Source organism: Pelodiscus sinensis, chromosome 1, assembly GCF_049634645.1.
Source record: "Pelodiscus sinensis isolate JC-2024 chromosome 1, ASM4963464v1, whole genome shotgun sequence".
NCBI classification, from domain to species: domain Eukaryota; kingdom Metazoa; phylum Chordata; order Testudines; family Trionychidae; genus Pelodiscus; species Pelodiscus sinensis.
In genome coordinates, this window is record NC_134711.1 from 5,021,053 (window position 1) to 5,048,402 (window position 27,350).

The 27,350-nt window shown below is 49.3% G+C and overlaps 2 long non-coding RNA genes across 2 annotated transcripts; one reads left to right on the forward strand and one right to left on the reverse strand.

Moving 5' to 3' along the window:
* Nucleotides 1-768: 768 nt before the first annotated feature.
* LOC142828074 (uncharacterized) lies at nucleotides 769-24,421 on the reverse strand. Its single transcript, XR_012903029.1, has 3 exons — nucleotides 24,291-24,421; nucleotides 15,429-15,538; nucleotides 769-1,979 (listed from the first exon to the last, which is right to left on the reverse strand). It is a non-coding gene; the product is annotated as an uncharacterized LOC142828074 (long non-coding RNA).
* On the forward strand, nucleotides 5,604-20,322 carry LOC106731795 (uncharacterized). Its single transcript, XR_001368059.3, has 3 exons — nucleotides 5,604-6,358; nucleotides 14,404-14,503; nucleotides 19,490-20,322. It is a non-coding gene; the product is annotated as an uncharacterized LOC106731795 (long non-coding RNA).
* Nucleotides 24,422-27,350: the final 2,929 nt, after the last annotated feature.

The following is a 27,350-nucleotide window of genomic DNA, read 5'->3' on the forward strand; positions in this document are numbered from 1 at the left end:
ACGTCTACACTGCAGGCTTCTTGCGCGAGAAGCGTTTTGCGGACGAGATCTTCCACAAAAACGTCTTGCACAAGAGCGTGTCCACACTGCAAAAGCGCGTCGGAAAAGCGATACGCTTTTGTGCAAGAGAGCGTCCACACTGCATGGACGCTCTCTCACAAAAAAGCTCCGATTGCCATTCACAGAATGGCCACCAGGGTATTTGTGCTTCTTTCGATAGGCTGGTTTTGCGCCAAAAACCCGTTTCCTGTCCACACGCACCTTTCTGCGCAAGAGCTCTTGCACAAAAAGGCTTATTCCTCATAGAAAGAGGAATAAGTATTGCGCCAAAACCCCCCTCTCCTTCTGATTTACTGTAAATTTACTTGCACAAAAACGCGCTTGCAGTGTGGACGCTCCACGAGTTTTTGCACAAAATCTCTGCAGTCTAGACCCACCACACCACCTTTTGAGGTCAGTCAACACTGCCCCCATTTCACAGAGCGGAAAACTGAGGCACGGGGGAGGTCAGTGGCTTTGTCCAAACCTGGAAGGGAACTTGAGTGTCCTGACTTTAAGCAGTCAGACAATGCTAATCCCTCTCCAGCCGTGGGCACAGGTCTAATTATTTGCGTTGCAGCAGCATGTGCACGTACAGCGAAACGTGGTCCCTTTGGAAGAGGTGCTGAACATACACAACATAGGAGACCGTCCTTTGTGGATGCCATTTGGAGCTGGATGACCTTTAATGATATCACAGAATTGTTTCAGGCTTATTGATTAAAAAATTATGCACACTATCGAACAGTCGGCAAAATATGCTAAACATATAATCCCTTCCCGCCTCAAAGAGCTTAAAATGGCAGACCCTGATCCTGCAAACGCTTGTGCACATGCTTAACTTTAAACACAAGTGCATGCAGACCTGGGTCCTTAAGGCATAAGTAGGAACAGTCCTGTAGGGGACGTAGAGTCCAGGGCAGGTAGAGGGGTGGGGGGACAAGGACTATAGCTGGAAGGGAGGATGGAATAGCTGGGTGTTTGACAGGGTGCTAGCGAGGCATGTGGTGTCTGGTACTCAGGAGACTGGTCTAAGCATCAGAAGTGGGGGGTGCAGGTGACAAGTGGTCCAAATGAAGGAACAGGAAGAGTAGACGGAAGGAAAGTTGGGCCAAACCAATGAACAGGGGAGTGGATAGCATCTAAGGACAGATCGTAGAATCATGGAACACTAGAACTGGAAGGGACCACGAGAGGTCATCAAGTCCAGTCCCCTGCTCTCATTGCAGGGCCAAGCACTGTCTAGATCATCCCTGATAGATGTCTATCCAGTGGCCCTGCAATATTTAAAAGCAATCAAGTGAAAACAAGACAGGGAAAACAAAGAGGATCCTTCGTGTGCACTCCTCACCTGCTTTCACACCCGGCCTTCTTAGAGAGGAGAGAATTCTCATGTTGTAGCACTCAGCATGTGCTGTATCATTGTGGTCCTGGGGGCTTCCAAAGTTGAGTAGCCCTGATCTAGACGGTGCTTGGTCCTGCCATGAGGGCAGGGGACTGGACTTGATGACCGGTCGAGGTCCCTTCCACTTCTAGTGTTCTACGATTCTATTAGCTGTGCTACACGGGACGTCAGATCAGATGATCACAGTAGTCCCTTCTGGCCTTCATATCTACGACTATCTGGAAAAGGGGGTTGAGCAAAGAGGTGGTAAAATCTGCAGCGGATGCAAAGTCCCGTAGGTTCGCCAGGACGGAAGGAGGCCCCTGCAGAACTTCAGAGAGACCCAGCCGAGTTAGATGAAGTATTCCATGTCCTCTCCTGCCCCTGCCTTGCAGCCAAGTCACTCAGCCAGCCTCGGGAGGAATGGGGTCGTGTCAGTTGCGGTCTAACACTCGTGCTGATAGTTCAGGTCTCAGATCTGGCATCAGGTGTCGGCATTGCCAGGAGGTGGCTGGACTGGTGGGTTCGAGAGCAGCCAAGCCGCAGCGTTAATTACCTGTGGTAGGAAACAGGAAATGTGGATTCAGATTTAACACCTGGGAGGAAGGATGGTGTTGGGGTTAAAGCATAAGGCAGAGATCTCTTTCCTTTCTTGGCCTTGTTGCATACTGACTGCTTGAGCATGGGTGGATCATGGCTGCTCTGTGCCTCAGTTTCCCCATCCGTAACATTTGAAATACAGGGGTGGGGAACCTTTTTTGGGCCAGGGGCTGCTGACCCACAGAAAAATCATCTGGGGGCCGCACACAAGCGAGGAAAAAACCCCACCCCACTGACATGGTCCCCAACTGAGAAGCAGAAAGACACTCCCCACATTCCCCTCGCACACAAGAGCTGGAGGGGGGGGCTGGGCTAGTAGATTTTGAGGGTCCCCAGGCTCCGGGGTGGGGCTCCAAAATGAGGGGTTCAGTGTGTGGGAGGGGGCTTCTTGGGAAGAGGGCTTGGGGTGTGGGGGTGGGCAGGAGGGAGGGAGTGCAGGAGTGGGCTGGCAGTGGGGGATCTGGGTGATGGGGGGGCGCTTACCTGGCGCAGTTCCCCAGGGCTGCATATGGTTCCGTGTGCCCCCCTGGTCTCCAGCCAGAGGAGATGGTGCAGCAGCTCACGGAGCCACATTCTCCCTGGCCGGCACAGCCCATGGGTCAGATCCAGCCCCTGGCTTGCTCGACTCCAGCCCATGACGCTCGGGGATTCTCCCCTCCTCCCAGCTGGGAGCTGGTGCTGGCACTCCCGCCCCCTGGGGGCTACGGGGCTAGAGTGCCAGAGCCAGCTCCCCACCGCAGGTGGGAGCCCTGAGCCTGGGGGGCCGGAGCCAGGCAAGCTGGGGGCCAGATCTGAGCCATCTCTCTGTTGTCCGGGCCCAGCTTCTGGCAAACAGGTCAAGGCAACATCTGGCAAACATCCCAGCCCATCCCGGCTACTGGCTGGACAATGTGAACCGATCTGTAAGTCTGTTAGGGTACGTCTACACTAGCCCCCTAGCTCGAACTAGGGAGGCTAATGAGGGCGACCGAAATTGCAAACGACGCGCAGGATTTAAATATCCCGCACTTCATTAGCATGTTCCTGGGCGGTCGCCATTTTGGAAACTGACTAGCCCAGAATAACTGCCCACGTCTACATGCGGCAGTGAAATGGGAGTTCGAAGTAAACCCCTAACTCGAATTAGCTGTTACTCCTCTTGGAATGAGGTGGGGGTCTTCACGCAAAACACCACCCATATGAGAACATAAATTGCCTATCTATGTCAACCACCAATCTATGTCAAAATATTTTGCTTCTATAATTTCATAATGCTTCTATTTTGACCTTTCTTTTCTTATTTTAGCCTCATCAGCTTACGTTTTGACATTAAAAAAAAAAATTCAAACCCAAATTCTGGAATCTGTTCTTTCAAGAGAATCGGAATGAAACAAGTTGACGATTCCAGAACTTTTTTATTAGTATTTTTAAGTCAGAAAACTCAGGAAAACTGGGGGCAGGGGCTGTCCCCTGAGCTGGGGTGAACTGCACGCAGGAAACACCCTTCAGCCGTAGCGCGGGCCGGGTAGCAAACTCCACCCACTGTTTGCAGCACACCCTGTCGCTCCGTGGCCTGCGCTCTACGGCCCATGGAGATGACAGCACCAGGGAGCTCAGAGGAAGTGCAGGGCAGACAGATAATAAAGTCTCTGGAGGCACGGGACCGCAACAGGCCTCCAGCCCCTGTTATCACACCTCCCACCCCCCTTCCCCGAAACCTCCGCCCAGGGAAGTGACTCGGTCTCCCTTTTCTCCAGTCACCGTGGGTGGGAATGGAGTTACGGCCCCCCCAGCACAAACAGCTTTTCAGCCCCAGGGCTCACGCGAGGATGAGATATAAGCAGCCAAGGAGAGAAGGGTGGGGGGACTGGCATTACCAGAATCCCTCTCCGGCCAGCACTCTAGCTAAATAAGGGTGCCAGGGCCTCGTGAGTCTGTGCTAATGGAGCACAGCTCGGCGTGGAGAGTTATAAGAAAGGCTGGGCTGGAAGCAGCACTGTGGCCGAAACCAAGAGGGTCTTCATACCCACTTGCCCGCCAGAAGGGGAGAGCCCAGCTAGCTACTCAGCCAGGCTCGCTGGAGTCCCCTCTCCTCTCCCTGCTCTCAGCATGGGCACTGAGGGTTGCTTTTACCACCCTGATACCGCCCCTGTCCATCTGACCCTGGAAGGGCAGGGTCAGATTCTAGCCTCTACCCAAGCAACTGCCGTCAGCCCCCCCCCCCCCCCCCCCCCCCCCGGCCATCTCAGGTGTTTCCCCTACCTTCTGCCTGCAGATGACTTAGTGCTTCACTGTTGGCCCAGAGGGGTCACCAAATGAAATGAAGAGGAAACAGGTTTAAAACAAATGAAAGGAAGGGGTTTTTTTCACACGGTGCACAGGCAACCTGTGGAACTCCTCGCCAGAGGATGTTGGGAAGACCAGGACTTTAACATAGTTCAGAAAAGAGCTATGGGGAGGGTCATCAAGGACTCCAGTTTCTTTGGAAGGGGATGGGTTGGTTTGTTTACCTATACATCTCATAGAGCTGGAAGGGACCTTGAGAGATCATAGAGTCCTGTCCCCCTGGTAGGGCCAAATACCATCCCTGACAGATTTGCCCCAGATCTCCAAATGGCCCCTCAAGGATTGAACTCACACCCCTGGGTTTAGCACACCAATGCTCAAACCACTGACCTATCCCTCCTCTTTAATAGAGCTCAAAAAAGAACTAGATAAATGTATGGAGGTTGGATCCCTCAATGCTTATTAACCAGGATGGGTAGAAAGGTGTGCCTAGCCTCTGTCTGTCAGAGGCTGAAAATGGGTGACAGGAGAGGGATCACTGGATGATTCCCTGTTCTGTTCAAGTCCTCTGGGGCACCCGGCATTGGCCTCTGTCGGAAGATAGGCCACTGGGCTAGATGGACCTTTGGTCTGACCCCGTCTGGCCGTTCTTATGTGCATATGTCACTCCCGTTGGCCACACCCTCCCCAACTGCTGGTCAGAAGCAGAGAGACGCTTTTCTGCCCCTGGCACGGCACAAAACGGGAGTTTAAGGGCAGGCTCGCTCAGTGGCCTGGCAGCTCTGGCAGCGAGCGGCGTCGCAGGACGGCGAATCGTCTCCACAGACACCTGCCTGGTCTCCCTGAATTGCTCCCCTGGCCCTCTTCACGGTAGGACCTGAGCCCGTCGCAACTGTTAACGGGTTTAGCCTCGCAGCACCCAGGGAAAGTTAGGGCCGTGCTGTTTGCCCTTCTCCCCACAGGGTGAGCCAAACCTGAGCGCCTCGGTGATTTGCCCCAGGTCAGACTGGAAGTCGGTGGAGGAGCAACAACTTGAACCTGAATGCTTAGGTCCCGCTCTAACCATTAGGCCATCCTTCCTCACCCGGCACGAGGGAAGCCCTGCCACCCCCGGAGAGTTCATTCCAGGAGCAGGACGGTTGCAGCTGCTCAGCGCCTGTGGCTACATTTTAACTTTGAAAGGGGGCCCGTGTTGCTTTGACAAGTCCCTGCCCCGGGCTCCCCGTTCACAAAGATTAAACCCTCCATCAGCACCTTCCCCCTCCAGCGGCACGGGCTGCCCAGACTTGACGAGACAACCCGTCTGTCTGGACATGTCGCCCGTGGAAGAGAAATTATAGCATCCAAGGTGGGGGGGGGGGGATCATCCGGAAAGCTCCTGGCCCTCCCCCCGTCCCCATGTGGCTCAGAAAGTCAGCATTCCAGTTACCGAATCTGCCTGGCGGCCCGGGAATAGACAGAGGACAGAGGTATGGCTTTAGCCCTGGGAACTGCTCTGCGACGGAGCTTTAACTCGACCTGATGGGACCAGGGTGTAGAACGCAGCGCGCTGGCGTTTCCATTTCTCATTACCTGCTTCTTACTGCTCTAGCTATAGATACGTGAGCAAGAGGCTCTGTTCTTCGGCCCGCCCAGCTGGACAAGAGGCCGAGGACAAAGGCGACTTTAAGCCACTTTTACGCCATCCCAAGCCTGGGACATTCCGGATACCGTCTCTGTCCCAATCTAAAGTCCTGCCGCTGCTGCAGGGGCTGTTCTGGCAGCATCATGGAGAGTAGCCTGGTATGACAGGGGTGTATCAATCCCGCACTGGGGCTGAAGGAGTTAACCAGTTGATTGAGAAGGCCCCGCCCCCACGGCCCTGCTGAGCATGCTCCATCTAGAGGCCGGCTATAAAGGCCTGTGGAGCTGCTCAGCCAGAGCTGATGGCTGCAGGGGAAGGAGGTGGTGCAGGAACTCCAGGGGAGGAAGTGCAGCTGGACCAAACAGTGTGAGCCAGGCCAAGAGGGACTGTGGTGGAAGCCTCTGGCCCAGAGCATGAAGATGGAGATGACTTCTTATAAGATACAGGTAGGATGTAGCCCAGGACCATACTGCTCTGTCCCGTTAGAGACTGTGTATTGACTCTGTAGCCACAGGGCCGTGCTATATGTTGATTCTCCGTGGCCGTGGGGCCGTGCTATATGTTGACTCTCTGTGGCTACTGGGCCGTGCTGCATATTGAGTCTCTGTGACCGCTAGGCCATTCTGTATATCAATTCTGTGGCCACTAGCCCACTTCACTTCATTGGCAATTTCAGAGTAAAAAAACAAACCAAAAAAACCTGTTTGGGATGGCCCAAAACCCAAACATTGTCAAAACTTTTGGTGAGTGAACTGAAAAACAAAAACAAAAGAAATCTTTTGAATTAAATAAAATGAATGTGATTAAACCTGATCAGAAAGAACACAGCCCTCCCCCGTCCCAATCCCTCCCCCCAAGGGATAATGCAGAACACATTTCATTTTGGCTGCAAGGCGCTCAAGGGAAATCTCTCTGCTACGATCTGTCAGGGGGCAAGCAGGCTCTGGCAGCAGGCCATGACCAGGAAGCTGGACTGAAGTTGCATCGCGCCCCAGTCACACGTCCCGCTTAGGGTTGCCAGATGGTTTCAGAAAAAATACCGAACAACAGCAAAAAAACATGCCAGGAAAAAGTTTGTTGGGCAAAAAAAAGGACCCTGAGAGTTGTTAAACAAAAAAACCCTGTGGCCCCTTTAAAAAAAACCACATGGTGAGACTTTTTTGGACCTAACAAGCTGCCAATGGCTGCCCGCCATCTTGTCTCCGTGCGCAAGGCCGGACAGCTCCCCTGTGGAACCCAGTAAGCACTAGGGTTGCCAGGCTGCCTTCGTAGTGAGCCGGTCAGTCTGGGATTTTCACCTCGTGGCCGGGAAAAAATCAGAAAATACCAGACCTTTTCGGTGTCTAGTATTTTCTGAATTTTTTTTACCGGAGAGGAGGCGAAAATACCAGACTGTCCGGTTCACTACTGGACACCTGGCAACCTTAGTCCCACTTCAATTTACCGGCCCTGCTTGACAACAATTGTGGCGGCATTCGAGGAGAGGCCATGTGGCAGATGTTAGATGATCTGAAATGGAGCAATCAGACGTAACAAGGCCAAGCACGATCTGAGACCAAACGGTACAATTAGCGAGGTTCAGCGGGGCAACCGTGTAAGTCTGTAACTTTAAAAAAAAAATGCATTGTCCTGTAGCACCTTAGGGTATGTCTACACTACCACCCTAGTTCGAACTAGCAGGGTAATGTAGACATACCGCACTTGCACATGAAGCCCGGGATTTGAATTTCCCGGGCTTCATTTGCATAAGCCAGCCGGCGCCATTTTTAAATGCCGGCTCGTTCGAACCCCGTGCCGCACGGCTACATGCGGCATGGGCTAGATAGTGTGGAATGGCTTGCTAGTTCGAACTATCTAGCCCGTGCCGTGTGTAGCTGCGCGGCACGGGGTTCGAACGAGCCGGCATTTGCAAATGAAGCCCGGGAAATTCAAATCCCAGGCTTCATGTGCAAGTGCGGAATGTCTACATTACGCTGCTAGTTCGAACTAGCGGGGTAGTGTAGACATACCCTTAGAGACTAACAAAAATATACAGACAGTAGCACTAGCTTTTGTAGGCAAAACCCACCTCTTCAGATGACTAGAGATATGAAGCAAAAGGCAGGACAATGTAGCACTTTAAAGACTAACAAGATGGTTTATTAGATGATGAGCTTTCGTGGGCCAGACCCACTTCCTCAGATCAAATAGTATTTGATCTGAGGAAGTGGGTCTGGCCCACGAAAGCTCATCATCTAATAAACCATCTTGTTAGTCTTTAAAGTGCTACATTGTCCTGCCTTTTGCTTCAGCTACCCCAGACTAACACGGCTACATTTCTATCATTATTCTACATGCTAGAGATATATATAAGATGTAGAATTTGTTACTTTGAATTCTATATTAAAATTAAATAAATGAATAGAATGAAATGAATTAATATAGAAAACATTTAGAGAAGCACAAAGTAAGCACCTGCAGTATCGAGTAGGCTAATTAAACACCTATTCATGACTCATGTAAACTAAAAACGAGGGGGAAATGGGGATAGAAGATGCAATTAAATATCAATAAACAAGACTATTATAAGGGGGGAGGTTCATAACTGGCTAGATAACCGTTCTCCGAGAGTAGTTATTAATGATTCAAAGTCATGCTGGAAAAGCATAACAAGCGAGGGGTCTGTTCTGGGACCGGTTCTGTTCAAGATCTTCATCAACGATTTAGGTACTGGCATAGAGAGGACGCTTATTAAGTTTGCAGATGATACCAAGCTGGGAGGAGTTGCAAGTGCTTTGGAGGATAGGATCATAATTCAAAATGATCTGGACAAACTGGAAAAATGGTCTGAGGTAAACAGGATGAAGTTTAATACAGACGAATGCAAAGTGCTCCATTTAGGAAGGAACAATCCGTTTCACACATACAGCATGGGAAGTGCTGTCTAGGAAGGAGTACGGAAGAAAGGGATCTAGGGGTCATAGTGGACCACAAGCTAAATATGAGTCAACACTGTTGCAAAACAAGCAAACCTGACTCATGAAGTGTTGTGAGCAAGACACGCAAAGTCATTCTACCGCTCTACTCTGTGCTGATTAGGCCTTAGTTGGAGTACTGTGTCCAGTTCTGGGTACCACATTTCAAGAAAGATGTGGAGAAATTGGAGAGAGTCCAGAGAAGAGCAGCAAAAACGATTAGAGGTCTAGAATACATGAGCTAGAGGGGAGACTGCAAGAACTGGGTTTGTTTAGTTTGGAAAGGAGAAGACAGAGGGGATATGATAACCATTTTCAAGTATCTAAAAGGTTGTTACAAGGAGGAGGGAGAAAAATTGTTCTCCTTGGCCTCTGAAGATAGAACAAGAAGCAATAGACTTAAATTGCAGCAAGGAAGGTTTAGGTTGGATATTAGGAAAAACGTCCTGTCAAGATGGTTAAGAACTGGAATAAATTGCTGAGGGAGTTTGTGGAATCTCCATCGCTGGAGATATTTAAGAGCAGGTTAGATAAGTATCTGTCAGGGATTGTCTGGATGGTGATTGGTCCTGCCGTGACGGCAGAGGACTGGACTTGATGACCTCTTGAGGTCCCTTCCAGTTTGAGTGTACTATGATTCTATGGCCAACAAAGTTATAATATACAACAGAGGAAATACTTGGGCTGCTGGTGCTGTGGGACACCACCACTCAGAGCGATGAGGAGATAGCAGGCCTGGTGCGCCACCTCAGGCAGGAGATCTCTGAGGAAGTGGTTGGGAAGGAATCGGAAAATCCATGCCTGCTGAAGGTATGGCTACACTGCAGAGTTTTTTCGGAAAAAACATTATTTTTCCGAAAAAACTTCACTTAACGTTGCAATCACAAAAATAAATCAAAAGAACTGAGGGGGTTTCCGACATTAGTAAACCTCTTTCTATGAGGAAGAGGCCTTTTCGGAAAAAGGCGTGTGTGGACGGGGAAGAGGGAGTTCTTTTGGAAGAAGAGGAAAGAGGAAAAAGCACAGGTGCCCTGCTGTGTAGACGCTCTCTTTCGGAGGACGTTTTCTGGAAAAGCTTCTTCCAAAAGAAGCCTTAGTCTGGACATAGCCTGAGTTCGTGTTCCTGTTGTGTGGTGTGTAGTTGCTGATGAGTATTTGCTTCAGATTGGGGAGCTGTCTGTGAGGACTGGCCGGCCCACAAGGTCTGTGAGAGTGAGGGGTCGTTTTGCACGTTCGGTTGTAGATCTTGGATGATGTGCTGGAGAGGTTTAAGCTGGGGGCTGTAGGTCAGGGGTCTCAACCTTTTTAAGCACAAGATCATTTTTGGAATTTAAATGCAATCCAAGATCTACCTCAAACCCAAATACCCTTGCCCCACCTCCCTGCTCTGAGGCCCCTCCCCTGCTCACTCCAGCCTCCCTCCCACCCCCCTCCATCCTCCCTCACTTTCATCAGAGAAGGTCGGGGTGCAGGCTCTGCTCTTGGATTAAGGCATCTGGCGTGTGAGAGGGACTCTGAGCTGAGCTTGGGGCAGGCAGTTGGGGTGCCAGAGGGGGTTCTAGGTGCATGCTCTGGGAGGGTGGTTGGATGCAGGGGTGCTCAGGAGCAGGGCTTGGGGTGCAGGAAGGGGTTCATGACTGGGGTAGGGTTGGTAATAGTCACTTGGCCAAACCAGTCAGGATCACCTGTCAGAGGCTGGACGATCTACCAGTAGATCCTGATCGACTGGTTGGTGACCACTGCTCATGGTGATTCTGTTACTTTCCTTGTTTCCTCTACTAGGTAACTTCTAGGTTCTCGTCTGGCTCTGTCAGACTGTTTCTTCACTTCCCCAGGTAGGTATATGGTCCCCAGAAAAAGCATTAGCATGTAACATCTTTGCATGGGTATATATACCTGCCAAAGTGAAGTTTCCATTTCATGCTTCTGACGAAGTAGGTTCCAGCCTACCGAAGTGTATGCCCAGATAAACGTGTTAGTTTTTACGGTGCCACAGGGCTCTTTGTCTGGGCTGTAATCTACATTGTTAAACAAAAATGTATCAATCCCATCCACCTGGGCCCTTTTAAATCACCACGCCCCTGAGCAATTGACCCTTTGGCCACCCTAGGGCTGCCGGAGAGGTTAACGAGGGATTTCCTTTTCATGGTTTTGCAACAGGCAGGGAATTGTCTGTGTTCAGTCGGAAGTTTCTTACGCCTGAGCTGGAGTTGCTTACGAAAGGGCACCTTGCATAAGCAAGAGACCTTACTGCATCGGGCTCCGGCGATCTGCACTCGTTTTTTGTTCAGCTGATCTAGACCGTGAGGTTAAATAGCTCCATAAAGTGCAGCTGCGTTGCAGTCGGGGAGCAGGGCCCGGCTGTGCGTGCTATGGTTGTAACCCACACGCTTGGGCTATGTCTAGACTGGCGCGATCTTGCGCCAGAAATATGCAAATGAGGCTCAGCGTGGAATATCGCAGAGCCTCATTTGCATATATAATGTGCCGCCATTTCTGTGGAAGAGGGTCTTGCACATGAAGGAGTGTCTACACTGCCCCTTCTTGCACAAGAAAAACCCTCTTGCGCAATGCCGTTATTCCTGAAAAGTAATAGATGTAACGGCATTGCGCAAGAGGGTTTTTCTTGCGCAAGAAGGGGCAGTGTAGACACTCCTTCTTGCGCAAGACCCTCTTCCGCAAAAATGGCGGCACATGATATATGCAAATGAGGCTCAGCGATATTCCACGCTTAGCCTCACTTGCATATTTCTGGCGCAAGATCGCGCCAGTCTAGACATAGCCGTGGTGTGGTTCACTGTCCCATGGAGCAGCAGGCATGTAGACCACTTACAGTGAGAGAGAAGAACAAGGGAGCTCCACAACCTAAGCTGAGAGCCAGTTGGCTTTATAGCTCAAGCTGTAGAGAACATAAGAACGTAGGAATGGCCGTACTGGGTCAGACCAAAGGTCCATCTAGCCCAGTATCCTGTCTGCCGACAGTGGCCAGCACCAGGTACCCCAGAGAGGGTTGACCGAAGACAATGATCAAGCGATTTGTCTCCTGCCATCCCTCTCCAGCCTCTGACAAACAGAGGCCAAGGACACCATTTTATCCCCTGGCTAATAGCCTTTTATGGACCTAACCTCCATGAAATTATCCAGCTTCTCTTTAAACTCTATTATAGTCCTAGCCTTCACAGCCTCCTCTGGCAAGGAGTTCCACAGGTTGACTACACGCTGTGTGAAGAAGAACTTTCTTTTATTAGTTTTAAAAATAGACCTGAGCTACAAAATTGGGACCCAGGTCTGAGCTTATCCAAAATGTGGGGCATTTTTAATCTGAATTTTGTCATCATAGTTTCCTCACTCCTGCCTTTTCCAAACTACTTGGCTGAAGGAAGTGAGATCTATCAAGCACAGCAACAACTCCAAAAGTTCATGGCATAAATCCACCCAATGAGAGAGAACAAGACGACATAAAACAATCGCAGGCTTTCACTGCAATGGTGGGGTTTTTTTGTTCTGTTTTGCTCTGAATCAAAATTAGAACCAGACTTTCCTGGTTCTGCAATCTATTATCCAAGTGACTGTCCACAGAAGGCTTTATCTTGGGGCTCTCTAACACTTCTAACCCACGTTGACTTCCATTCCCATTTATCTTGCCAATAGGAAGACGTGAAATGACATGCACATGTCAGTCAGCTCAACTGTGTTGTATTGTTGAAATTCGTTCTCTTCTGAAGCCTCTCCAAACCCTGGGTCATAGCTTAAAAGGAGAAGGGGATACAAATACCAAATCCATCTGGAAGACATACGGAAAACCCTGCAGACTCCACAAAGATTAAGATAACGGAGAAGCAAGCTTGCTGAGTTTCCTTCAGCAAGAGAGGCAGATGTTGGCGGTGAGGTATTGAGTGCAGAGAAAGCAGATGTTGCCAGCAAAGTGTCAGAAAGAGACCATCACTGGAGCTGGGAGAACTACTGGCATGAGTCAGTTACAGTTCCCTAAGCCCTTCATGTAGTCACTTATTTGGATGTGGTTTGGATGTGGTTGGTCACCGAGGGCTTGATTCTTGGAGGCATCTGATATAGACTGGGCTTAGGAGAGGTGGAGGAGCCAGATAAGAGCCAACGGTGGCTCCATCATAGACCTTGAGGTTACTTTCATCAATACCCCAACTATGAGTGCCCATGCGTGTCAGTGCACACTGCTTTCGGTTCACTGCTCTGGTCCTCAGCCAACCTCTCTCCTGCTCTAGGGGCCGAGAGGAGGGCTGGCTCTGGCTATGCTAATTATGTCACCCAGGGATTCCCCTGACCATAGACTCATAGAATACTAGGACTAGGATTTGAATTTCCCGGGCTTCATTTGCATAAGCGGGGAGCCGCCATTTTTAAAACCCCGCTGGTTCGAACCCCGTGCAGCGCGGCTACACGGGGCTCGAACTAGGTAGTTCGGACTAGGCTTCCTATTCCGAACTACCGGTACACCTCGTTCCACGAGGAAATTCAAATCCCGGGCTTCATTTGCAAGTGCGGTATGCCTACATTACCCTCCTAGTTTGAACTAGGAGGGTAGTGTAGACATACCCTTATAGTCCTAGCCTTCACAGCCTCCTCTGGCAAGGAGTTCCACAGCTGATCATCAGCACAGTGAGCGAGTCAAGAGGCGGATTGGTCGACAAGGGAAGCCTTTGTAGACCACTCCCTTATGCTTCTGTGAGCAAGACATGAGAAGTCATTCTTCCCCTCTACTCTGTGGTGATTAGGCCTTAGTTGGAGTATTATGTTCAGTTCTGGGCACCGCATTTCAAGAAAGATGTGGAGAAACTGGAGAGAGTCCAGAGAAGAGCAACAAAAATGATTAAAGGTCTAGAAGACATGACCCAGGAGGGAAGACTGAAAGAACTGGGTTTGTTCAGTTTGGAAAAGAGAAGACTGAGAGGGGACATGATAGCGGTTTTCAAATATCTAAAAGGATATTACAAAGAGGAGGGAGAACAATTGTTCTCCCTGGCCTCTGATGACAGGATAAGAAGCAATGGGCTTAAACTGCAGCAAGGGAGGTTTAGGTTGGACAGAAGGAAAGACTTCCTAACTGTAAGGGTGGTTAAACACTGGAATAAATTGCCCAGAGAGGTTGTGGAATCTCTATCACTGGAGATATTTAAGAGCTGGTTAGACAGATACTTGTGAGGGATTATCTAGACAGTACTGGGTCCTGCCATGAGGGCAGGGGACTGGACTCGATGACCTCTCGAGGTCCCTTCCAGTTCTAGTGTTCTATGATTCTACAATTCTATGAATCCCCTTGCTGCTGGAGCCAAAGACAAAAGAGATGGGAAGGGTATTAGTAGAGACTACAGCTCTGGAAAACTAACCAAACTGGGAACCAGTGTTACCAATGCTCCATCTGAATTCAGGGGCAGGATTTTCAAATGGCCTCTACAAAAACTCCAACCAAAACCCCAGATCCAAGCACTTGAGGGATAAGCAGAATATTGCAGCTTGAGCCCATCTCTTGTTCATAAAGGTTTTTGTGACTTCCCTTCCAGTCGCTCTACCATGGAGCACCGAAAAGACCACAAGGAATATTTGAGGATGATGTACGAAGTGTGATGAAGAAGCCTCTCTCTGTGACGCTGTGATGTGACGGTGAGTTCGTGCACAGTTCCAAACCAGCCTCAGATTGTTAGCAAAGATGAGTTTGATCGTTATCACTCGTGGTCATTTAGCCGTGTTACAGATTTCTCATGTCTCCCGCTTTAGGAATTAGCAGCTATTTCCGGTCAGAAACGGACTGGCTGCGCTCCTCCGGTTTGGAGGGAGATACCCGGACATCATTGTTCCTAGTAAGGTGCACGCCTGCACAAAAAATCTTCCCCCACCCACCTCCTTTGGAGAGCCACGCATTAGCACTGATGTGGCAGGCAGCTGCTTCAGTGGGCGGGGCCGGCTGAGACAGCATGGTGAGGGAGCTGCTGCGGTGGGAGGCCAGGATCTGCTGCGGCCACGTGGCGGGAGGGGCAGGCCTACTCTGGTGGCCGAGGCTGCCATGCCACATGGCTGGGGGGGGCGGAGTCTACTCCAGCTGCTGGGAACGGGACCTGACAAATGGCAGAGGAGAGGGCAGTTTCTGCTCTGGTGGCCGGGAAGGTGTGTGGGTTAATAAACTGGGTGTCACAGTGGCACACATCCAAACCAGCACTCATGACCTCACTATTGGTGCACAAGCTGAAACTCACTCCTCTCATGGTTGGAAAATCTTAGAGGGAACCCTGCTGGACATGCCTTTGTGGTATGGACTAGAGCTGCAAAATCAGAGTGGTGTGTTTTTTCAGGGGTGAAGTATGTTGAAAGAGTTGTGTAGTGCAGATCACAAAGAAAATTTCAGAGAGAGGCCATCTAAATATGGAAGTGCATTGACTTAAACCGAAAAAAAAAAACCTGCCCACATTTTGCCAAAGCTAGCAATCCTTTGCTCTTGAGACTATCATAAATAATGCCTCCCCTCCTTTTTTTTAATAAAAACAACATTTTTCGTAGAGCCCATCAATCATAGACACTAAGCCATACGCACCCGCTGAAAGCATTAAAGACGCGTCCAATTCAGAGAGATCCTCGAAAGGAAAAAGTGCTCCAGGCTGCAATTCTTCCAGCTCGTTTAGAGAGCTGTCAAGTTTAACGATCCTAAGGAATGAGAGAGGGAGAAAAAAAAAATCAAACTATTTCCAATCTCTCCCCTCCCCCCCAATGGAGTTTTTAACTTCTGATGTAATCACCACATTAGACAAGCGGCAACTGACACAGATTGTTTCAACCCCAGTACGGCCTGATTTGAGGAACTGTATATTGGAAACCACCCAAAATAATACTCTTTAGACAAAAGGGGAGTTTAAAAAGTAACATGAATACGAGAGAGCCAGATCCTTGGCTGATATAGATCAAGTTAGTACTATGTATCTCATATTTGGTAGTGGAGTTATGCCAGTGTACACAGCAATGAAAGTAACTTCAAATTTCTTACAGGTGCTGTCCTATTGCAACCCGGGTCTCTGCCATCTCTTTAAATAGATCCCTGCTGGCTTTTGCCACAGTTCTTGCCGGAGCTGTACACCAGGGCACAGACACTTCCTTGCACTTCTGAGCATACACAAGTTGGAGATGTGGTGCACAGTGTGTCTAGAAAACATCTGTACACGACAAAACAGTTTGCACACCTTCAGAAACAATCAAACATGTGAAGCAGTCGGTCTATCTGCTAGATTGTTCAGAGGAGTGGTTGTTGGTGAAATGCATGGGACCACGGGAAGACCCACAAGGGCAGAAATGTGTGTGGGGAATAGTGGTGAGATGTTGAGCAAATAACAATGGAAACGACTGAAAAATATACCGAAGACGTGGGGGAAGGAATACTCTGGAGCTGGAATATGATATGTGCAGTGCCAAAGAACACAAAGAAAGAAAGCAGAAAGAAGAGGGAGGAGGATATCTCTGACTTGCTCACCTAGAAACATATCACTGGTTTAACAAGAAAGTAATGGGGGTGTCATTCATATTTAGGCTAGATAGCAAGAAAACTTCCTGACAGTGATAGCTATTAGGCTGTGAAATAGTCTCCCAGCAGAGGTCTGTCCAGTCATAGAAGCCCCATTGCTTGGGATATTTCCGACTAGGCTGGAGAAAGCAGGGTGATTCTCCAGCTGTGAAGCACCTGTGGGGAACTCTTCCTGGTAATTATCAGAGAATAAAAGACACGGAGAGGCAAGTGGTTGGAGATTGTGGCATTGGCAGCCAAGGATCGCTCCAAGAAAGGATTTCTCTTTCAGCCCACAGACAGGAAACATTTGAGAAAAGACTCCGACCTTTTTGAGCATACAGACCCCTTTCAATCTATTAAAATGTCATGGACCCCCACTCCCTGGGGAAGAAAAAAGAAAAGTAAAAGAAAAGTAAAGATTGGACCCACTGTGGTGGGCCTGATCCTTTTAAACTTTCCATGAACCCCCCCTGAAGTACCATCGCAGACCACCAGGGGTTCCCTGCAATACCGTCAAGGACCACCGGGGTCCCCTTGCAGTACTGTTGCAGGCCACCAGGGGTCCCCCTGCAGTACTATCACAGGCCACTAGGGGTCCCCCTGCAGTACCATCACGGACCTCCAGGGGTCCCTCTGCAGTACAGTTGCAGACTGTCATGGCTCCTTCCCCTGTGTGGCAGGATAAATGCAGAAGTGGGGGCCAGCAAGTGTACCCCAAAGCCTTATCTACCAGGCTTTGGTATAAAACTTCCCCCAAAATCTTAAAAACCTAGATTTTGGGAATAAAACTTTTAATTTGCCACCACCCAAATATTAATAAGGAGATTAGGGAAAAGATCATTTGGGAAATCTCACCCCTATTATAAAAATCAGGACACACAAGTAACCAATGCCAGGTTAATAAAAAGAAAAGAAAGAACTTTTATTATTACAACAATATTCCTGTTGCAAGCATAAGGATCAGATGGAAAGGTAACAAAATAGACTCGTGGAGGAATTACACCATGGGCTAGAACTTAGTTAAAAAGAAAAGCCAAACATCTCTTAAGCCATGCCAGATATCAGGTCCCAACCCTTAAAACAATAAAGCCTAACAAAACTACCTAAACTTTACCCTACTTACAGAAAGTGAAGAATTGTTTCTTGGAGGGAGAGAGACATGTTTGTCCCTCCCTGTAGAAGTAGAGGACTCACCCCCAGAGACAAAAGGAGAAAGGAAAAAAAAACCAAACTCCTTTGTCCCAGTCCGAAAGTCCCACCCACACTCCCACTGGCCACTCCACCTGGCTAGGTGCAGTCAACCCCCCAATGCCCAGGCTGCTGGCCAACCTCCATAATCATGATACAGACCACCAGGGGTGTGTGGACCAGAGACTGGGAACGACTGAACTAGATCACGTACTGTAGGCAGGGCTACTGGCTGCAGGCCCCAACAAATCTTTTCTAGTGAAGGCTCTTTGGAAAGCACGTGGCTGTAAGTTCTTCACAGGTGTTTGTAATTGTGCTCCCCCACTTCCGCTGGAATGGAGAGGTTAAAACGACTGGGACTTTTCAGTTTAGAAAAGAGGAGACTGAGGGGGGGATATGATAGAGGTCTATAAAATCGTGAGTGGTGTGGAGAGGGCCGATAAAGAAAAGTTATTTATTAGTTCCCTAAATAGAAGAACTAGAGGACACCAAATGAAATTAATGGGGAGCAGGTTTAAAACTAATAAAAGAAAGTTCTTCTTCACACAGCGTGTTGTCAACCTGTGGAACTCCTTGCCAGAGGAGGCTGTGAAGGCTAGGACTATAACAGAGTTTAAAGAGAAGCTAGATCATTTCATGGAGGTTAGGTCCATAAAAGGCTATTAGCCAGGGGATAGAAATGGTGTCCTTGGCCTCTGTGTGTCAGAGGCTGGAGAGGGATGGCAGGAGACAAATTGCTTGATCGTTGTCTTCGATTCACCCTCTCTGGGGCACCTGGTGCTGGCCACTGTCGGCAGACAGGCTACTGGGCTAGATGGACCTTTGGTCTGACCCAGTATGGCCGTTCTTATGTTCTAAATACTGGGTTGATATTTTAGGACGGGGGCTGGTAGAGGTGGAATGGCTGCCCACTGTCCTGGAGAGCAAGGAACCCTGCCCTGAGCTCTGGTGGGTGGAGTCCCACCCCACCCAGCATCCAGCTGGAAGCCAGGAGGTGGGACGGGAAATATAAAAGGCAGATCCAAGAGCTTAGTTGGAGCCCAGCCGCCGGAGAAGCCAGACGCCTGCCCAAAGGAGGGAGGCTGCTTTGGACCTGAAGCTGGGATCTGGCTGGGATCACAGAGAAGCTGCCAACCCTCAGGGACGTTGTTCCAGCCCCCAACGACCCAGACAGCCTGTTACTGAGCCAAGTATGCCCCAAGGGGGAGCTAGGAAGTAGCCCGGGGTAGCTGATGCTGATTGTGGTCAGGATCCCTGCTGATCCAGTGGCAGGCCAATCTGGGTGGGATGCAGTGGAGCGAGCGGGCCTGCATCCCATGGGTGGCAGGCTACCCCGACTGTTTGCTGCCTACCCTGAGCTAGGGTCTGGGTTCCGCCGGATCATAGACCCCGAGCCCCTGAACGAATGCTGCTTGCCCCGAGAGCTTATTAACGGTCGGCTTGGCCTGAGTATAGGGCTGAGACGCTGGAATGGGTTGCCATCCCACACCATGACTCCGGACTGGGATGCACTAAGTGTACGGGTGGAGCAGGTCCTGGCCACCGGGCTGCACTCGTGACGCTAAGACACCAGGCTGGTTCCCCGTGTGTGACCCGGAGGCAAGGAACCCCTCCCTGAGCCCTGGTGGGCGGAGTCCCGCCCCCCCGCCCTGAGCCCTGGTGGGCGGAGTCCCGCCCCGAGCCCTGGTGGGCGGAGTCCCGCCCCCTCCCTAAGCCCTGGTGGGCGGAGTCCCGCCCCCTCCCTAAGCCCTGGTGGGCGGAGTCCTGCCCCCACTTGGACTACCGGGTTGTTCTTGTGAGTTGCGATCCTGGAAAGGCGGGGGAAAGTCGGGGAGTAGCGGAGCAGAGGTGGGATGGGGCGGAGCTCTGAAGGTGGAGCACCTGCTAACCATGAGCCCTTTCCTTTTGAACAGATTGAGCACAATCCTGTTGTGACAATTTCATCCTTCCAACCCCCCATGCTTTACGAAATTGCCTTATGGACACAAATATGCATAACTCGGAGATGCTGCGGACAAGATACCTCATGCAGCCTATCAATCTTACGTCACAATCTGCTGGATCTGTAGCTCTTATTTTTGGTGTAGGAGTCACGCTTGTACGTAAAGTTAGAAATGGGAAGCACAGACTGGTTTATAGTTTTAAACGTGGGAATGAAGCCATCAAGGGTGTTTCCCTCCATGTCTGGGTGATGATTTGTAAACAGCCCTTTTGTCCTTTAAGTCTCGGTAGTGGTTGGTCTTAGGAAGTCATGTGACCTCCCTAACTCGGAGGGTCCGAGGAGATAATTTTCCATGAAAGGGTGGAAGGCACAGACAAAGAATTCCCATCTAAAACAGGAGGCTATTTAAAATGCAACATTTTTCAATCCCTTTGTCTTGGTTGGCATGTCACTCCCAAGAGAGTGAACCAGAGACCCCAGGGAAAAAAGATCTTCCCTGGTTTGAAGATTTAGATGAAAGAAGACCAGTTGTAGGGTATTGTACTGAGCTTTTGGTGTTCAGACTAGTTCTGTGTGTTCTGTTGTTTTAAACTTGTAATCTACTTTGCTCTGCCTGTTCGCACTTGCAACCACTTAAATCCAACTGCCTGTACTTAATAAAATCACTTTTCTTTACTATCAAGCAATGTGTAAACAACAGGTGCCTAGGGGAGCAAACAGTGCGCACATCCTCCTTTCATTGTTAAAGGGGGCTTACCTGAAAGATTTATTTGAAGTTCTGATCCCATGTGGGGATTGGGTTCTTGGAGGCTGGGCCCGAAACGACATTCTCCGGAGGCCTGAAAAGATTCAGTGCCTGTTTTGCTCTTCGGAGGGGCGGAGGGAGGTTGATCTCAGCTCTGTGCCTGGTGCTGGGTCACAAGTTAAGCTGATTACAAGGAGCAAAATACCAGTCTATCTGCTGAATATCTAGCGAATCCAGCTAGCTGCCGGGGGAGCATTCCTTCACATCCTGCTTAGACGGACGGCAGACGGCCACTTCTGGGAGCCCAGGGCAGGCAGGCAAGCAGGCCGCCTGCCTGAGCACCCCGTTGCACTGTGGGACTTTTAGCGGGCTAGAAGGTCATGGCAGGTCAGATCCTGCCCACCTGCCTTATTTTGCCCACATCTGTTCTACACTTATCAGTGCCCTGAGTGACATGATTAAGCCAACCTCATTTTCTAGTGTAAATCAAGCCTCGGATTCAATACTTCGACTGTAGCCTCACTGGAGCGGAGTGAAGGCCATATTTTGTTCTGTTTGTACCTCACCTAGCACAATGAAGTCTTGGCTCATGACTGGAGTTGCTGGGCACAACCATTCCACAAATAATAACTAACAGATATTAAAAGCATTTAGTTCTGTGGGCGAGGCCTCAGATGGGAATATAAGGTCTCTCAATGTCAAATACTGCCTCATAGTTTTGTGAACCTGAGAAAGGCCCCAGATTAAGTATCTATTTAAAAAACAGGGAGTAAACTACCATTCTGAGTTCTGGGTCTCCATGAATCTTGACTTATAACAGACTTGGAAGGATTTTTTTTTTAAATCAGTAAATATCCCTCCATGTAAATTTCACTGTAAACACACAAACCGACAAAATGTTTCTACAGACAATAATTAAAAGGTACAGAAACGCAAAGTGAAAAAAATCCTGCTTGAGAAATTCTTAAGAGTTTGATTTGAGGGTATACATTTTGCGTGCTTGACATGGGATCTCAACAAATTACATTTTAGTAGTTATAAAGCTTTAATTTTTCACATCTCAAGTAGGGATGTTAAATTTAGTTTAATCAACTAATCGACTAGTCGGTGGAATTTCCATCGACTAGGGGTTCTCAACTCATTTCAGTCCACGGACCACCAGGCCAATCAAAAAATGTTCATGGACCACCTCCTTTTTGAGACATGATTTAAAAAAAAGCAGACAACGAACATTTTGGTTTGAAATTTATTTCTTACTAACAGATTTTTGGTGCCTGCCCACGCCGTGTGACTTTGGACAATGTGCCTGTGGACAACCGAAAAAGTCACCATGGACCACCAGTTGAGAACCACAGGACTAGTCGATTAGTCGATAAGAGGGGTAGCCACAGCAGGGTTAGCTCCCAGCCCCAGGAGCTAACCCCTCTGCAGCTCTGCCTTTGAAATGTATTAAGAGCTGTCCGGCTCTTAATGCATTTAAAAGGCTGGTGTGCAGTGGGGAGGACCTGGCGCGAGCCAGGAATCTGCTGTCCCGGCTCGCGTCAGGTTCCCCCTGCTGCGCTTCTGCTTTTTCAATGCACTGAGAAAGCAGAGGCGCAGCATCTTAGGACTGGGCGCAAGTCAGGAATCAGCTGATTTCTGGCTTGCATCTGGTCCTCACTACCCTTCTGCCTCCTCTGCCCCTGTGGAGATGGTGGAGAGTCCCGGTTTACAGAGGTTCAACCTGTACATAGAAATTGCAGTGTGGGCTGGAGCTCGGGGGAGCGTGGGTAGGCTTCACTGCTAGTATTCCTTGACCTAGCTCAATTAAAGTTCACTCAGGCATGTCGACATGTGCTACAGCCACACCCTGAGTGCAGTGGAGATGCATCTCTGGTCAGCCGGACCAACAGCCTGGCCAAGGCGGGAGGGGCTGCTCCACACCCTCAGAAGGGGCGGGACCTCAGGCGGAAGGGGCGGTGCCTCAGGCAGAAGGGGCGGGGCTGGGGCGAGGCAGCCCTCAGTGCCACCCAGAGAGCACTGTGCCCCACTCCAGCAGCCCTCAGTGCTGCCCAGCATGCACCGCATGACAATGTCAAGGGGGTCAGCTATCTGGACCCTTTTGCATTGCCAGGTTCTAGGACAGTTCTCCCTTTGCCCTTCCCCCGTTGGCGGGACTGCCTTTAGTGTCCTTGTTCAGACTGCGAACACCTGCTTCTTGGGAACTGGATAAGGACCATGACTGTGTTTACACAGGCTACTGCTCTGAGCTGTCAGGTGATAATGATTTTTGGCTATAGCTGACCAGGGGTGGAATTGAACTGACGGAAAAGAGGGAAAAGGCTCCATTTCTCGTCATGATTCTTCTGAGTCAGGCAATCCTCCACCTTCCCCCCAAAATAACCCCTAAACTTCCCCTCGTGGCTGAAATGTTGAAAGGGACTTTAAAGGGCTTGCCAGCCAGAGGCCATAACCATCCACAGGGGCCAAGCAACATGAAATGTTTAGGTGTTTTATGCACTGAGATTTTATTTTTATTGTTATGCTGGAATGGTTCAAAAGAAGCAATTTGTTCTGCGGTAATGCACTCAGGAAGTGAGGGGCAGCAGATTTATCACGAGGGAGGAAACGTTGAAGCAAAGAGGAAGTGACTAGGAAGAAAACAAGAATAACCAAACACAAGTATGCAAGTGGTTATTAATGACAGGAGGAGAAATCCATCATTCTGACCCACACAGCAACTGACAAATTGAGGGTATGGAGTCCTGGACATACTAAAACGCTCCAGCGAGCAAAACCATTTTTCTTTATTCAGTGTTATTGAGCTGTGTTGCTTTTTAATAATACTGTATATAAATTAATAACAGAGGGCCTGACCCAAAGCAAAATTACATCAATGGGATCCTTTGTATCAACTTCAATAGGTTTTTGGATCAGGCCCTGTGACCCTCGGCATGCTTTTCTGCCAACTGGCAAAGGGGCTACCGAACATACTGTTTGCAGAATCTTAAGCCAGCCATGTAAGGTATAATTTAAAAACTAGTGAGTCGCTTTTCACGACTATTGCTGTGTGATGTATGGATGGTTGGTGTATAAAGGGTTATGTATGTGTGTGCCAGAAATAGGTTCCTAAAAGATGTTGTGGAGGCAGTTGATAAACCAATCTTCCCTAAGAAAAGGAATGTGGATTCATCCCTCGACTCGGATCAAGCTAACAAGCAAAGGGCAGCAGAAGTGCAGTTGCCTCTAACATTGAAGTGATCAAGCCAATCAAAATAGCAAATTGAGCAGTGGATGAAGATGGATATTGGCGCCTGTAACCCAGAGAACAAGCAGTCGGGGAGAGGAATTCCTGGTTTACTTTTCAAAGAATACATTTCCAAGGGCTTCTGGACTATAAAAGGGGAGAAAAGAAGGATTCCTTTGTTAGCCATCCCGTAGGGGACAAACCCTCTGATTTTATGAACGATGGGTCCTCCTGCCTTTTTTTGTTGTTGTTGTTGTTAATACTGGGAGAAGCAGCGGAAGGCATTTTCACAATTTCAGGGTAATTGCATCTGTTTTCATCTCTCTGGCGCTCACTCCAGGAGTTCCCAGACACGTCCCAGGTCTCCAGCCAGACTCTGGGCTCACACTTTTCTGACCAGGGGTTTTAAGGTTACCTAATCTCCTGCTGTAAGCTCCCTGCTTATTCCGCGTGTCAGTCTGCCAGTGTCTGTGCTTTGCTCACTCTGGGTGCAACAAATGACATGATTCCCAGCAGTTGCAAGTTGCCACCCAGCTCTTTCTAAGCAAGCACATTTTTTCTTAAGGCCAAAGCATAAGAGAGAAAACATATGAACAAATTGAAACACACAGCAAACTACAGTCTACACCAGGGGTCTCAAACTCCTAGCCCACAGGCTGTCCCTGGCTGGATGTCAGGGGGTGCACACCCCCCCCTTGTGCCTCAGTGCCCCCTGACTGTCCTCATATAGCCTCTCTCAGGGCAAGTTACAGTCTGTTTAGGTTGCTCATCATAGGCATTGTTCTCACCAGCTCTGCTTACCTAGTCGGCCTCATGCTCGGCCCACAAACCAGGGGGCTTTGTCTCCAGCCCCTAGCCAGGGGAAGTCTTGGCTGGTCCTCCTCCAGCCTTGGCTGGTCATCCCCAGCTTGTCTCCCTCCAAGGAGCTCCTGCTTCCTCTGCCACCAGCCCTGCACTGGCTCCCCCCTTAGCAAACTGTGCTCCTCCCTTTATAGCTGCCAGTAGGGCTCGCCTAGCCACCTGGGCTTTTCTGTATCTCTGACAGCTGGGCTCTCATTAGCCTAACCGCTTCAGCTGGGTTCTTCCAGCCACTCTAAGGCTCCAGACATGAGCCTTGGGCTTAAAGGCCCAGTGCAGGGCAGGAGCCCTGTCACACTGGAGTACCTGTACAATCTAGCCCAGGATTCTTGGCCAGCCAAAGGGGGGTCCTGGTCATGACCATCCCCCAAGCGCCACCCTTTCCCACCATCGCCCCGCCCTCTCTCCCGCATGGTACCTCATCCCCTGAGGATATGGCTTTGGGGATGACCGAGGGACGTGGTGCGGTGGAGCAGTAGAGGTCACCCCCCCACACACACACTCACACACACTCCCCGCGGCAGCAGGAGCTGTAGGGAAGCGGAGCAAGTACAGTGTCCCAGTGCGCTCTGCTTCTCCGCAGCTCCTGTCGCCACCGGGAGTGCTGAGGCGCCTGACCGCTGCCACCACTCCCCACTAGCCCCGCCTCCCCGATGTATATCATGAAATTGATGTTTATCGACTGATAAAAGTCCAATGCCACTGCTTCTCCAGGGAGTTTGTTCCACGGCCTAATACTTCTTTCTGGGATAAAATTCTTCTGTCTTTTCACGTCTGATCCAGTTCCCGTTAAAGTCAAAAGCTTGCACTAAATTAGATCGGCACAGAATTGGGGCCTCACTGGAAATCAGTAGGAGGTTTGTGTGACCATCAGCCTGCAGATCCTCAAAACATGGCTTCCAAACCTCAAAGAATAAGCAATTGAATCAATGGATTGTATACAATAGGGCTACTCAACATGCGGCCCACGGGTGGAGCCAAAACAAAAAAGTTGTCGATATAATGGTCGTCTGTTGAGATGTGTTTTAGTAGTTAAATTCCTGGACTGTCATTGCGCATTAAAAGTGCCGTCACATGGGTGGAATTCGGTAAATATTGCATGTTATTAATATCAGGAGAACTGACTTCAATGGGGCCTGCATGTTGTGTAGTCTTGCCTTCATCTTTGTATTCATACCTGTCAGTGTGAAAGAATCTATTTGCATATATTTGCATATATATTTGCATGTACATGCAACCACACTTAAGTTGCGGCCTTCAGTATGTGCTGTGAGTCAGAGTTGTTGAGTCCCATGACTTGAACTCGAATCTGACTTAAGTCGCCGAGGTGACTTGACTTGAGACTCAACTCGGGTTCATTGTTTGTGACGTGAGACTCGCTAATTTTGTTAAATCGACTTGGTGAAAAAATTGTCTGAAAATGCCGATATTGATGGCTTGTACAAAAGTGTCTTGACATTTTTTAAATTAAGACTTGAGACTCGACTTGGGACTTGACTCGAAAGTGACTTTAGGGACTCGAGACTCGACTTGAGACTTGAACTGTAGTAACTTGAGACTCGACTTGGACTTGACAATGACGACTTGAAGACAACACTGCTGTGAGTATCATTGTGGCTCCCAGAGTTTCCAAAGTTGAGTAGCCCTGGTATACAACATTACTGTGCTATAGCAATGTATCATGCATAGCCTATCACCCCACACTGGTGGTTAATATCGTGTATGTATTAACACTCAATGCTGAATTATAGATGCTCCTGATATTACGACTTAAAAGTCTGTGCTCCAGCAAGGATTGAAGATAGCTATCAACCTGTCTCCAGTTTCAATTAAGCATTATGTAATCAAAGCAATGGGAGCCTTACTTACATCTGAACCAGCGGGGGAATGAAAAACTCACAAAAAGGGAAGGACAACAGGAAGTCATCCCGATTGTGGAGACAAATCAAAGAGGGAAATATAAGTAGGGATGTAAAATCCCATTGAATTATGGAGCTAGTTAAACTGGTTAACAGATTAAATGGGGGCCGCTGGGGGGGGCACTCCACCCTACTGGGCCGGAGTGGTCTCACTGCCAGCCACGCCCCGGCTTCTCCAGCTGGCTGCCAGCTCACAGTCTGTGTGGGTTGGGAGTCGGCAGCCTCACACAGGGCCAGAAGTAGCAGCAGGGTGGGGGGAGGAGGCTGACAGCTCCCAGCCCACATAGACTGACGGACCGCGTGCAGGAGTCTGCTCTCGGGTAGCAGTTAACCGTTACACGGTAAGCATCACCCATGCTCACTGGGTAACCGGTTACCAAGTTACCCATTCACATCCCTGAATATAAGTCGAAGGGGGGAAAAGCCATTACTTAGGGGGCATAGGAGCAACCCCCGGTGAAAGCAGGATCCCCTAGTCTAGAGGACTAAGGATGCTGGTAACTTGATGTAAGAAAGGAACCGGCTTAGGCACAGATCGTAACTTGCTAAGACTACCTTTTAGTCATGGGAAAGTGTGTTTTATTTTGCTTTATTTGTAACCATACCCATCTCTTTTTCTCTTATGTTAGTCTCATGTAAATGTCTGGTCTTTGTTGCTAAACCTATTCTTGATTTGTTACAGAACCAGCGCAGTGCTGCCAGGTGTAAGTCTTCAGCTCACGGAACAGGCTGATGTGTTCTCTGTCCCTTTGGAGGCAGGCAGCGAACCTGGTGACTTTGGTGAGGGAGAGGGACTGATACTGCAGAAACAAAAAACAGGACTATGTAGCACTTTAAAGACTAACAAGATGGTTTATTAGATGATGAGCTTTCGTGGGCCAGACCCACTTCCTCAGATCAAATAGTGGAAGAAAATTGTCACAACCATATATACCAAAGGATACAATTAAAAAAATGACCACATATGAAAAGGACAAATCAAATTTCAGAACAGAAGGGGAATGCGGGGGGAGGGGGGAGGTAAATGTCTGTGAGCTAATGGTATTAGAGGTGATAATTGGGGAAGCTATCTTTGTAATGGGTA